The 12,091-nt window shown below is 49.9% G+C and overlaps 1 protein-coding gene across 1 annotated transcript in view; it reads right to left on the minus strand.

Moving 5' to 3' along the window:
• Nucleotides 1–11,639, minus strand: part of LOC311122312 (R3H domain-containing protein 2-like) — a 65,802-nt gene extending 54,163 nt beyond the window's left edge. The window contains exon 1 of the mRNA XM_084196692.1: nt 11,043–11,639. The gene's annotated coding sequence lies outside the window, so the exon portion shown is untranslated. The remainder of the gene's footprint in view (nt 1–11,042) is intronic.
• Between the last annotated feature and the right edge of the window lie 452 nt (nt 11,640–12,091).

The raw sequence follows: 12,091 nt of genomic DNA on the forward strand, positions 1-12,091 counted from the left end.
CCCAGTCTCCCTTCCTCCATCGCTCCTCTATCCCAGTCTCCCTTCCTCCCTCGCTCCTCTATCCCAGTCTCCCTTCCTCCCTCGCTCCTCTATCCCAGTCTCCCTTCCTCCCTCGCTCCTCTAACCCAGTCTCCCTCCCTCGCTCCTCTATCCCAGTCTCCCTTCCTCCCTCGCTCCTCTATCCCAGTCTCCCTTCCTCCCTCGCTCCTCTATCCCAGTCTCCCTTCCTCCCTCGCTCCTCTATCCCAGTCTCCCTTCCTCCCTCGCTCCTCTAACCCAGTCTCCCTCCCTCGCTCCTCTATCCCAGTCTCCCTTCCTCCCTCGCTCCTCTATCCCAGCCTCCCTCCCTCCCTCGCTCCTCTATCCCAGTCTCCCTTCCTCCCTCCCTCGCTCCTCTATCCCAGTCTCCCTTCCTCCCTCCCTCGCTCCTCTATCCCAGTCTCCCTTCCTCCCTCGCTCCTCTATCCCAGTCTCCCTTCCTCCCTCGCTCCTCTAACCCAGTCTCCCTTCCTTCCTCCCTCGCTCCTCTATCCCAGTCTCCCTCCCTCCCTCCCTCGCTCCTCTAACCCAGTCTCCCTTCCTTCCTCCCTCGCTCCTCTATCCCAGTCTCCCTTCCTCCCTCGCTCCTCTATCCCAGTCTCCCTCCCTCCCTCCCTCGCTCCTCTAACCCAGTCTCCCTCCCTCCCTCGCTCCTCTATCCCAGTCTCCCTTCCTCCCTCGCTCCTCTATCCCAGTCTCCCTCCCTCCCTCCCTCGCTCCTCTATCCCAGTCTCCCTCCCTCCCTCGCTCCTCTATCCCAGTCTCCCTCCCTCCCTCGCTCCTCTATCCCAGTCTCCCTTCCTCCCTCGCTCCTCTAACCCAGTCTCCCTCCCTCCCTCGCTCCTCTATCCCAGTCTCCCTCCCTCCCTCCCTCGCTCCTCTATCCCAGTCTCCCTCCCTCCCTCCCTCGCTCCTCTAACCCAGTCTCCCTCCCTCCCTCCCTCGCTCCTCTATCCCAGTCTCCCTTCCTCCCTCGCTCCTCTAACCCAGTCTCCCTTCCTCCCTCCCTCGCTCCTCTATCCCAGTCTCCCTCCCTCCCTCCCTCGCTCCTCTATCCCAGTCTCCCTTCCTCCCTCGCTCCTCTATCCCAGTCTTCCTCCCTCCCTCCCTCGCTCCTCTATCCCAGTCTCCCTTCCTCCCTCCCTCGCTCCTCTATCCCAGTCTCCCTCCCTCCCTCCCTCGCTCCTCTAACCCAGTCTCCCTCCCTCCCTCGCTCCTCTATCCCAGTCTCCCTCCCTCCCTCCCTCGCTCCTCTATCCCAGTCTCCCTTCCTCCCTCGCTCCTCTATCCCAGTCTCCCTCCCTCCCTCCCTCGCTCCTCTAACCCAGTCTCCCTTCCTCCCTCCCTCGCTCCTCTATCCCAGTCTCCCTCCCTCCCTCCCTCGCTCCTCTATCCCAGTCTCCCTTCCTCCCTCGCTCCTCTATCCCAGTCTCCCTCCCTCCCTCCCTCGCTCCTCTATCCCAGTCTCCCTTCCTCCCTCGCTCCTCTATCCCAGTCTCCCTCCCTCCCTCCCTCGCTCCTCTAACCCAGTCTCCCTTCCTCCCTCCCTCGCTCCTCTATCCCAGTCTCCCTTCCTCCCTCCCTCGCTCCTCTATCCCAGTCTCCCTCCCTCCCTCCCTCGCTCCTCTAACCCAGTCTCCCTCCCTCCCTCGCTCCTCTATCCCAGTCTCCCTCCCTCCCTCCCTCGCTCCTCTATCCCAGTCTCCCTTCCTCCCTCGCTCCTCTATCCCAGTCTCCCTCCCTCCCTCCCTCGCTCCTCTAACCCAGTCTCCCTTCCTTCCTCCCTCGCTCCTCTATCCCAGTCTCCCTTCCTCCCTCCCTCGCTCCTCTAACCCAGTCTCCCTTCCTCCCTCGCTCCTCTATCCCAGTCTTCCTCCCTCCCTCCCTCGCTCCTCTAACCCAGTCTCCCTTCCTCCCTCCCTCGCTCCTCTATCCCAGTCTCCCTTCCTCGCTCCTCTATCCCAGTCTCCCTTCCTCCCTCCCTCGCTCCTCTATCCCAGTCTCCCTTCCTCCCTCCCTCGCTCCTCTAACCCAGTCTCCCTTCCTCCCTCCCTCGCTCCTCTATCCCAGTCTCCCTTCCTCCCTCCCTCGCTCCTCTAACCCAGTCTCCCTTCCTCCCTCCCTCGCTCCTCTATCCCAGTCTCCCTTCCTCCCTCGCTCCTCTATCCCAGTCTTCCTCCCTCCCTCCCTCGCTCCTCTAACCCAGTCTCCCTTCCTCCCTCGCTCCTCTAACCCAGTCTCCCTCCCTCCCTCGCTCCTCTATCCCAGTCTCCCTCCCTCCCTCGCTCCTCTATCCCAGTCTCCCTTCCTCCCTCGCTCCTCTATCCCAGTCTTCCTCCCTCCCTCCCTCGCTCCTCTATCCCAGTCTCCCTTCCTCCCTCGCTCCTCTATCCCAGTCTCCCTTCCTCCCTCCCTCGCTCCTCTAACCCAGTCTCCCTTCCTCCCTCGCTCCTCTATCCCAGTCTCCCTTCCTCCCTCGCTCCTCTATCCCAGTCTCCCTTCCTTCCTCCCTCGCTCCTCTAACCCAGTCTCCCTTCCTCCCTCCCTCGCTCCTCTATCCCAGTCTCCCTTCCTCCCTCCCTCGCTCCTCTAACCCAGTCTCCCTCCCTCGCTCCTCTATCCCAGTCTCCCTTCCTCCCTCCCTCGCTCCTCTATCCCAGTCTCCCTTCCTCCCTTCCTCCCTCGCTCCTCTAACCCAGTCTCCCTTCCTCCCTCGCTCCTCTATCCCAGTCTCCCTTCCTCCCTCGCTCCTCTAACCCAGTCTCCCTTCCTCCCTCGCTCCTCTATCCCAGTCTCCCTTCCTCCCTCGCTCCTCTATCCCAGTCTCCCTTCCTCCCTCGCTCCTCTATCCCAGTCTCCCTCCCTCCCTCGCTCCTCTAACCCAGTCTCCCTTCCTCCCTCGCTCCTCTATCCCAGTCTCCCTTCCTCCCTCGCTCCTCTATCCCAGTCTCCCTTCCTCCCTCGCTCCTCTAACCCAGTCTCCCTCCCTCGCTCCTCTATCCCAGTCTCCCTTCCTCCCTCGCTCCTCTATCCCAGTCTCCCTTCCTCCCTCGCTCCTCTAACCCAGTCTCCCTCCCTCGCTCCTCTATCCCAGTCTCCCTTCCTCCCTCGCTCCTCTATCCCAGTCTCCCTTCCTCCCTCGCTCCTCTAACCCAGTCTCCCTCCCTCGCTCCTCTATCCCAGTCTCCCTTCCTCCCTCGCTCCTCTATCCCAGTCTCCCTTCCTCCCTCGCTCCTCTAACCCAGTCTCCCTTCCTCCCTCGCTCCTCTAACCCAGTCTCCCTCCCTCGCTCCTCTAACCCAGTCTCCCTTCCTCCCTCGCTCCTCTATCCCAGTCTCCCTTCCTCCCTCGCTCCTCTAACCCAGTCTCCCTCCCTCGCTCCTCTATCCCAGTCTCCCTTCCTCCCTCGCTCCTCTATCCCAGTCTCCCTTCCTCCCTCGCTCCTCTAACCCAGTCTCCCTTCCTCCCTCGCTCCTCTATCCCAGTCTCCCTTCCTCCCTCGCTCCTCTAACCCAGTCTCCCTTCCTCCCTCGCTCCTCTATCCCAGTCTCCCTTCCTTCCTCCCTCGCTCCTCTATCCCAGTCTCCCTCCCTCCCTCGCTCCTCTATCCCAGTCTCCCTCCCTCCCTCGCTCCTCTATCCCAGTCTCCCTTCCTCCCTCGCTCCTCTATCCCAGTCTTCCTTCCTCCCTCGCTCCTCTATCCCAGTCTCCCTCCCTCCCTCGCTCCTCTAACCCAGTCTCCCTTCCTCCCTCGCTCCTCTAACCCAGTCTCCCTCCCTCCCTCGCTCCTCTATCCCAGTCTCCCTTCCTCCCTCGCTCCTCTAACCCAGTCTCCCTCCCTCGCTCCTCTATCCCAGTCTCCCTTCCTCCCTCGCTCCTCTAACCCAGTCTCCCTCCCTCGCTCCTCTATCCCAGTCTCCCTTCCTCCCTCGCTCCTCTATCCCAGTCTCCCTTCCTTCCTCCCTCGCTCCTCTATCCCAGTCTCCCTCCCTCCCTCGCTCCCCTTACCCAGTCTCCCTTCCTCCCTCATCTCCCCTCCTCTCTGCTCTATGGTTCCAAAGTGATGCCCCCTTCCTGTTAACTCTCCACCCCCCGACTCCATCCTTTCCTCCCTCTCCCCTCTCTTCCACCCACAGGACGACGCAGTAGCAGGGAATTCCTCATTACCTCAGCACTGGCTTTACCAAAGAGTGACTGAGTGAGTGAGTCAGTGTCAATCCACCCACACACACACACACACCCGAGACACTAACTCAATACATATAAAGCCATACAGATGCAGCATAGCCTACATGCATCAGTAATATAATAGAACCATCCATTGGCCTACAGTACATAGTCAGTGCTTTCATGCAGTCTCTTTACATTACAATAAATAAATAGAAATCACAGCTTTCAAACCACAGCCTAGCAACATCTAAAAACCAATGCAGGTGAACAGAGCTTCAGAGCTTAACACATCTACAGAAGAGTCATTACAAAGACTATAAAAGCGTACTTTATAAAAGCGTACTTTATAAAAGCGTAGCTCCTGATAGATCAAGATGTCATGGAACACAGAGCATGAGAGCTAAGTCATACCTTAGCAACATTACAAAAGAGATGAGACAAACAGAGCCAGATACAAGGTGATTATAAGCTAAGGCAGTCCATCGAATAGGACACATCCCGAGATAACGGTAAATGTGTGTTAAAAATAAAAAAAACACAGCAGCACACACACACACACACACACACACACACAGCTTACTGTGTTTAGAGTTGTGCAGCTCCCATGCAGAGATGGTTTTGCAGGACGTAGGAAGGATCTGTTGTCTGAGAGACAAAAAGGTAACGCTCTATTCTACTGTAGCTGCTGCTGTGGAAGTCACAGTGAACAAGTCACAGAAAACTAGCTGGAGTAAGAGAGAGGAGATTCCATCCCCCACGGTCATCTAGCTAGCTACCGCTAGCCTAAAGCTTATTTTAGGGCTGGGACCACTGTCTGTCACTGCCCTCGCTCGCTCTACACTTCCTAGCTACTCTATTCTACCTCGCTGCAAGGGTTTTGAGAACAAGAGGAAGGAAGGACAACTTGACAGCCCCCTTTTTTTCTGAATGAAGCACAACAGAGACAGAGAGAGATCTCTCTCTCTCGCTCTCAGAAATAGCAGACAATTAAATGTTCATTCCTCAACTCACCCACTCAAGGTTTACATTGCCTCCCCTTGCTGTATAGCCTGTCATGTGTCATGTGACCATCATCTCTAACAATGAAGTCCTCTCTTATTTACAATAAACTAAGCTGGATTCTCTCTCTGTCTGTTACACTAGTCTCATTCGGTGGCCTTTGGATGAAAACAAACTGAATGCAAGAACAACAAGCAAGACACCTGATTAGTGGGAAAAGATCATTCTCTAAAGACGGATGGATTTGCATCCCCTTCCTTTAGTTCTCCCTACAACAAGCCCTCACTGCAGCAAACCCTCAATGTAGCACAGCAACAAGCCTTCACTGTAGCACAGCAACAAGCCCTCACTGTAGCACAGCAACAAGCCCTCACTGAAGCACAGCAAGCCCTCACTGCAACAAGCCCACACCCTGCAGCACTGCAACAAGCCTTCACTGCAGCAAGCCCTCACCGCAGCACTGCAACAAGCCCTCATTGCAACAAGCCCTCACTGCAACAAGCCCTCACCGCAGCAAGGCCACACCGCAGCTCTGCAACAAGCTCACACCGCAGCACTGCAACAAGCCTTCACTGCAACAAGCCCTCTCTGCAGCAAGCCCTCACTGCAACAAGCCCTCACCGCAGCACTGCAACAAGCCTTCACTGTAACAAGCCCTCACTGCATGTTCCTTAAGAGTCTATTGACACACCACATCTGCAGTGGAAGGTGGCCGAGCGGTGTTCATCAGGCCATGAGACATCCCGAAAATCGGTCTTCTCAAAAAAACTTTGTAGCATCCGAATGGCCTATTTCCCCAATATATACATTGGGGGAAAAAAGTATTTAGTCAGCCACCAATTGTGCAAGTTCTCCCACTTAAAAAGATGAGAGAGGCCTGTAATTCTCATCATAGGTACACGTCAACTATGACAGACAAATTGAGAAAAAAAATCCAGAAAATCACATTGTAGGATTTTTAATGAATTTATTTGCAAATTATGGTGGAAAATAAGTATTTGGTCACCTACAAACAAGCAAGATTTATAACTCTCACAGACCTGTAACTTCTTCTTTAAGAGGCTCCTCTGTCCTCCACTCGTTACCTGTATTAATGGCACCTGTTTGAACTTGTTATCAGTATAAAAGACACCTGTCCACAACCTCAAACAGTCACACTCCAAACTCCACTATGGCCAAGACCAAAGAGCTGTCAAAGGACACCAGAAACAAAATTGTAGACCTGCACCAGGCTGGGAAGACTGAATCTGCAATAAGTAAGCAGCTTGGTTTGAAGAAATCAACTGTGGGAGCAATTATTAGGAAATGGAAGACATACAAGACCACTGATAATCTCCCTCGATCTGGGGCTCCACGCAAGATCTCACCCCGTGGGGTCAAAATGATCACAAGAACGGTGAGCAAAAATCCCAGAACCACACGGGGGACCTAGTGAATGACCTGCAGAGAGCTGGGACCAAAGTAACAAAACCTACCATCAGTAACACACTACGCCGCCAGGGACTCAAATCCTGCAGTGCCAGACGTGTCCCCCTGCTTAAGCCAGTACATGTCCAGGCCCGTCTGAAGTTTGCTAGAGTGCATTTGGATGATCCAGAAGAGGATTGGGAGAATGTCATTTGGTCAGATGAAACCAAAATAGAACTTTTTGGTAAAAACTCAACTCGTCGTGTTTGGAGGACAAAGAATGCTGAGTTGCATCCAAAGAACACCATACCTACTGTGAAGCATGGGGGTGGAAACATCATGCTTTGGGGCTGTTTTTCTGCAAAGGGACCAGGACGACTGATCCGTGTAAAGGAAAGAATGAATGGGGCCATGTATCGTGAGATTTTGAGTGAAAACCTCCTTCCATCAGCAAGGGCATTGAAGATGAAACGTGGCTGGGTCTTTCAGCATGACAATGATCCCCAACACACTGCCCGGGCAACAAAGGAGTGGCTTCGTAAGAAGCATTTCAAGGTCCTGGAGTGGCCTAGCCAGTCTCCAGATCTCAACCCCATAGAAAATCTTTGGAGGGAGTTGAAAGTCTGTGTTGCCCAGCGACAGCCCCAAAACATCACTGCTCTAGAGGAGATCTGCATGGAGGAATGGGCCAAAATACCAGCAACAGTGTGTGAAAACCTTGTGAAGACTTACAGAAAACGTTTGACCTGTGTCATTGCCAACAAAGGGTATATAACAAAGTATTGAGAAACGTGTGTTATTGACCAAATACTTATTTTCCACCATAATTTGCAAATAAATTCATTAAAAATCCTACAATGTGATCTTCTGGATTTTTTTCTTCTCATTTTGTCTGTCATAGTTGACGTGTACCTATGATGAAAATTACAGGCCTCTCTCATCTTTTTAAGTGGGAGAACTTGCACAATTGGTGGCTGACTAAATACTTTTTTTCCCCCACTGTACGACCCCCACAAGTGTCACGGGACTCATCTAAAGGTAACCCATACAAATGAATGGAAGTATGGAGGTAGTTTTGTACCAACAAAAAGGCGTTAAATATGTGTCCAGAAATACTTTAATATTTCCTGATATAGGACAGACACTTCAACACCTTTTTTTGCTATTTGTGAATGGGTTATTCAATGCGTTTATATGGCCTATAGTAGTAAAGGCCAAATTCCACCCCACCCCCAGCAGCATCAGTGGAAGAAAGCCTGGATCACAGGTCAGGATAGCCAGTATCACAGAGTCCCATTGGCCAAGGTCAGAACAGCGGGGTTAAAAATGTTTTTTAATCCAAAAAAAATGTATCCTAAATATAATTGACCCCAACGCAGCAGAACAGGTTCATCTCAGGTTGACCGGTCATGTGTACAGGATAAGTACCTAGCTAGATACCTAATGCTTGCAGGCTAATGCCTTCAGAGCCTCCTCGTCCTCCTTTCAAGGCGTCTGTTACTAGCCTAATGCATGCTGTATGATCCAAAGACGTCACCTATGCTGACTGGTTATTGGTTAACAGTAACATGGGCCGATGGATGCACGGCTTTAATGAGGGGCTAGCCTGGGAACCCTTGTCATTAGGGTGCCATACAACCATTATGAAAACACAGAGTAAAAATAGTTTAGTGCAGAAAATAGTTATATACAGTGCAGGGCATAGCGTAACCTGAAGATAAGGGTGTGAGATGGGCCTAGTTGGCTTTTAACCACCAACTGGGGCTTTTGGTAATGCCTTGATTTGGTAATTGAAGATGGCATTTCTGGGAATCAAAAAAGTTCAATTGTTTGAATTGATGAGGTAATTGGAGGACTATAGTGTGTTGTACTGTCCATATAGGCTGGTTAGGTCGAGGCCGGGGACACCATGGCAGCAGATGTGTTAGCATATTGACATCAGCAGGGTTTACACTATGGGTTACACACAGTGGTTCTAAATTGACAAACTTCCAATCCCCCCCCCCAAAAAAATACAAAACGACCAGCAGCCATAGCCAAAAATCAAATTCTGCCATTTAGAAAACGCTCAAAACAAACGATGCTTTAAGCGCTGTTTGTTTGGACCTATAGTGGCTCTGAGATAGCTCATCTAATAGTGATGGAGTGATGACTTATCCAGTTTCTCTCCCTCCATACGGTTTCCTGTCTTGCTGCCTTATTCCCCTTCCTTCACAGCAGTGACAGTAATGGACCCACAGCCATGCAACCAACACACTACACACACACACTGTGCATTGTTTGTATATCGTTGCATTTTACATATGTGACTGTCCTTGTCTATCAGTGTTTTGTTACTTGTCATGTTTTGTGTATATCATTTTTTTTTTTATGGGTATCCAAATAAACACCACACAATGTAAGCCTGGACCCAGGACCATGCAACCAGTCACCTCCTCCCTCCCTGCCTCCAGTTCTGATCAATTATTCACATCTAGCAAGCAGTGGAGGGAAAGACAGCATGGGGGATAGCGAGAGGGAGAGAGATAGAGCGGGGGCAGAGGAGGGAGAGAGAGTGAGAATGCATGAGAAAGAGAGGGGAGAGAGGAAGAGAGAGAGAAGCAGCAGCGGTAGTACCTCAGCTCTGTGCTTAGGCAGAGATCTATAAATAGCTCCTCAAATCTCTCTAGAAAAAGCAACTCTCTCTGCTGTTGCTACTGCTGCTGCTGCTATGACTACTACTACTGCTATGACTACTACTACTGCTGCTATGACTGCTGCTACTACTACTGCTGCTACTACTACTGCTGCTACTACTACTACTGCTGCTACTACTACTGCTGCTACTACTACTGCTACTACTACTACTGCAGCTACGGGGGGGGGGGGGGACTATATACAAAAAGTCCTGTAATTTCTAAACGGTTCACCCGATATGGATGAAAATACCCTCAAATTAAAGCTGACAGTCTGGACAGAAACAAATCAACAACAAAAATGTGTCACTGGAGTAGAGAGCCAAATCAATAAAACATTGTCACTGTATATACTACTTCCATCTATAGGTCTATCAATGATCTGTGTCATCTAGTCTGTAAACCCTTCAGTTATAGAACATAGTAATACACGGAACAAACTTATGATAGACTTTTTCATTTTCCAATTCAAAATAAAAACAGGCTAAAAAGTAAGTCCAAATTGATAGGAGAAACAGCATATTTCCATACGTGTTTAATGTTGATATACCCAAGACTAGTTAGGCTACTGACACCAGTCCAATAGCTGAGGTGGATGAGAGAGAGAGAGCGAAAGAGATTATTCTCTAAAACCACAGTCAATCCACGACAACCTGACACCAATTTAGAGTTAGGGAGCTAGGCAGCATCTACCCATGCATACTCAGCAGGTAGCCTAGCGGGTAGAGTGCTGGTGTGGGTGGACAGCGTCGAGTCGCTGTCAGTTGAAACTTGTAAAAATGTCAATTATTGCACACAAAAACAAAGTAGTGTGTAGTTCCAGTAGTTATCTACACCGCTATATGGCAAAAAAAAATAAAAAATGAACTACTGAAAACACTACCTAGATTTGAATTCAGTTCAACTACCACCAGTCCAAGTTACTACAAAATGTACACTGAACAAAAATATTAAAACGCAACATGTAAAAGTGCTGGTCCCATGTTTCATGAGCTGAAATAAAAGATCCCCGAAATGTTCCATACGCACAAAAATGTTATTTATCTCAAATTTTGTGCACAAATTTGTTTACAACCCTGTTTGTGAGCATTTCTCCTTTGCCAAGATAATCCATCCACCTAACAGTTGTGGCATATCAAGAAGCTGATTAAACAGCATGATCATTACACATGTGCACCTTGTGCTGGGGACAATAAAAGTCCACTCTAAAATGTGCAGTTGTGTCACTCAACACCACAGATGTCTCAACTTGAGGAGTGTTTCTGTCTGTAATAAAGCCCTTTTGTGGGGAAAACTAATTCTGATTGGCTGGGCCTGGCTCCCCAGTGGGTGGGCCTGGCTGCCAAGTGGGCGGGCCTATGCCCTCTCTGGCCCATCCATGGCTGCACCCCTGGCCAGTCGTGAAATCCACAGATTAGTGCCTAATGACTATTTCAATTGACTGATTTCCTTATATGAACTCAGTCAAATCTTTGAAATTGTTGCATTTATATTTTTTGTTCAGTATAGTTACATTACTAGTTGAATTACATGTAGTTCACTACTCCTCAACACTGAGACCATAAGACAGTAAGTATCCTGTTGCATTGTTCTTTACCCAGAAGGCAACATCAAAACAATGAGTAGATGTTTTGTTGTATTGTGCTGCTGTTATTCACAATTCATTGAGAATCAAGGCTTTGGTTCAATGTTGTGTAGGTAGATTAGCTATTCTATCAGTGGTTGGTAGAATATTTGGAACCTCTCGCTTACCGTTAAGAGTGAGTCTTCTCTGGATGAAAGCTTCTTCTATGATGAGGGGTTGTTTCGAGTCGAAGGCATCTAACGTTGGCTACTTCTTGTTCACAGACAGGCAAACGTGAGCGTGGGTAGCAGCTGCTGGTGCAGTGCTGAGTTCCCGAATGTTTAAATGGACAGCTTACACTGACAACAATACGCAGCAAAAAGCAAGTTAGCCTTTTCTTCTGTAGCTGTCAACCAGGTGTTAGCTCATAGCTTCTCCTTCAACTAGCTAACGTTAGCTACAACACATTCGATGACAGGATCATGGGCCCATTGACGATATGCAGCTTGCTCGCTAACGTTAGCTACCTCTTGTCAACCACCCTCCGAATGGCTTACCCGATGCTAATAATGGTAGCTAGCAATAAATAGCTAACCAAACGGTACTTGGCTCACCGTGAGAGCGACTGTCAACGCTGTCGACTCAAAACAGCAACGCGTGAGAGGTGCACGAAGCAATGAAGGCCCAACCAAGACAAATCAGAGAGAAAGCATTCAGTGACTAAAATAACTTATAAAACCAAAATAACGACAACCTTAGGCTTTAAAGAAAAGACCAAATAAACTAAAACGCGATTCACTTCACCTCCAGCCTCTGCGTGTCAGCACCACTGTTTTTACGCATCTCTGTGCTTTACGTCACCTCACAGTTCTTCAGATTAGTTGCAACAAAAACAAATAATAATCTGTGTGAATTGCTTCAAGATTAAAGTGACGCTCCACACTTTTTGTATAATTTCAGCCAGTAGTTTTGGAAAGTGGTGCTCATGAGTTAAAACGGGTCCCCGGTTTTTGTGTACTATGTCATCCAATTGTGTACTACTTTTTTTTGCAATTCGTATGATATGGTACTAATCCAATTCGTACAACATTTTACGAATTTGTTGTGCTTAAGATCACGGACTGCATTTTAACTAGCTACATTACTTCTACTGTTATTATTCCACTGAAGGCTACTATCCCACTACAACAAAATAGCCACTACTTGTACTACTTTACTAGCCTTCTTTTTCAAGAAA

Source organism: Coregonus lavaretus (genome assembly GCF_964263955.1).
Source record: "Coregonus lavaretus genome assembly, contig: HAP1_SCAFFOLD_479, whole genome shotgun sequence".
Classification (NCBI taxonomy): Eukaryota; Metazoa; Chordata; class Actinopteri; order Salmoniformes; family Salmonidae; genus Coregonus; species Coregonus lavaretus.